Here is a 1,686-nt window from a genome sequence, read left to right on the forward strand (position 1 = left end):
CAACAATTGTCCTCCCTCGGCATATACAGAAACATGGGTGTCTTTATAAAGTCTCCTCTCCAAACGCACTTTCTAGTTCAAAATTGACTCTTCCACATCCTTTCCTCAATTCTAAGGTGTCCCGCAAGGTTGTGTGCTAAGCATCACCTTATTCCTTCTTGCTGTTAATGGCATTGTCGCAGTTCTACCACCAGGAGCCCAGTCATCACTATATGTTGATGATTTAACTATCTTCGCTTCTGGCACATCCATACCAACTCCGCAAATTCGGTCTGCAATATCATCAGTACCTTCCCGGGTCACTAACCATGGCTTTCACTTTTCTACCTCCAAATCTTTCTCCATCTTTTTCTCTCGTGCACAAGTAGGTCCACAACCTACACTGGCGAATTCCTTGGCGTTGTTTTTTGTTCCAAATTGTCTTGGCGGGACAATATCTTTTACATGAAAGAAAAAGATCGCTGCTGCTTATCAAACTATCAATCTCCTCCTGGTCAGCTCCAATTCATCAGAACAGACGTTGGGAGACGGCTCTCGCCTGTACCTCTGCTTTCCCTCACCTATCCTTCCTTCACTGACCTCTAAACCTGTCAGACATCTTTATGGAATCCCACACTTTCTGCTTTGAAAACCTGTTCTCCTTCTTCAGATGCATACATATCCTTCACTCGGTCTAATCCCCCTAACTTAATTCTACCTTAACCCATTTACTCATCAACTCCTTTATCCATCTTTCCAATACTACTCTAGACTGTTGACGTATAGCAATTAACTACAAAATCAACTTTGAAATACTATGGTGCCCTTTTCCCATGATGCTTATTTTGAGTAATGGTTAAACCAGCCCAGTATATGAACACAGACACAAGCACAGTAACATGTACACACAGATGAAAAGGAAAACAGCCACAATACGATTTAACTTCTTTTCTTATTGTAGTCATTTTCCTTTTCATATATATACACATATATATACATATATATACATATGTATATACAGATATATACATAAGTGTATCAATATATATACACATATATACATGCACATATATATACATAAATACATGCATATATATATATATATATATATATATATATATATATATATATATGTATATATATATATATATATATACATATATATATGTATGTAAACAGTAAACTTCACACCTCCCCAGCAACTGCATTTCTTCCTTGAGAGGGCCAGATCCTGCTCTGCTTTCGCTTTTGGCACTTCAACGACATAAGTAAGCATCCACCCTTCAAGGAAGCCGCCGAATAAAATGAAACGTTTCATCAGACAGAGAGAGAGACGGCAGACAAATCAAAATTCTCAAAGTCGTTGATACTTTTGTAAATGCTTCTCGTAGCTGCACTTTCCAGTAGCGGCTTATCAAACTGCTGAAGTGACAGTTTCTTTTTCGCCAGAACCAAACACGAAAACTATGATTCAATAAACAAAAATACATGCAACTTTATATTTTCCGTTGTAGAACATTAATTGAACGTTGCAGGGTTATACGAATATGTAAATATTTTACCACTGTGTGTGTGTGTGTGTATGTGTATGTGTATGTGTATGTGTATGTGTGTGTGTGTGTGTGTGTGTGTGTGTGTGTGTGTGTGTGTGTGTGTGTGTGTGTGTGTGTAAATAGAAATAAGAGTCAACATTTGGTGATTAGTAAC

Source organism: Penaeus chinensis, chromosome 38, assembly GCF_019202785.1.
Source record: "Penaeus chinensis breed Huanghai No. 1 chromosome 38, ASM1920278v2, whole genome shotgun sequence".
Taxonomy (NCBI): Eukaryota; Metazoa; Arthropoda; class Malacostraca; order Decapoda; family Penaeidae; genus Penaeus; species Penaeus chinensis.